The following is a 353-nucleotide window of genomic DNA, read 5'->3' on the forward strand; positions in this document are numbered from 1 at the left end:
TATATATATATATATATATATATATATATATTTTAAAAAGTACGATTTAAAATTTCAAATTACAAATTAAATATTAATTTGCATTCGTAATTTCAGTTATAATATAATTACATGGAGGCTAAATATGCAAAACCTAGCACGGAAAGGAGATAAAATTGAAAAAATAAATAGTTTTTATGATTTATAATTTTTCAAGAAGGATAAAGAAATAGAAAATTCTATTAGTTTAAGAGATAATTACTTTAATACACACTAGTTAGTAATATTATAATTTTTTATCAAATTTTAGACTTCACATACATATATTTGGCTCATCATATATATATATATATATATATATATATATATATATA

This window comes from Solanum pennellii, chromosome 5, assembly GCF_001406875.1.
Source record: "Solanum pennellii chromosome 5, SPENNV200".
In the NCBI taxonomy this organism is placed as follows: domain Eukaryota; kingdom Viridiplantae; phylum Streptophyta; class Magnoliopsida; order Solanales; family Solanaceae; genus Solanum; species Solanum pennellii.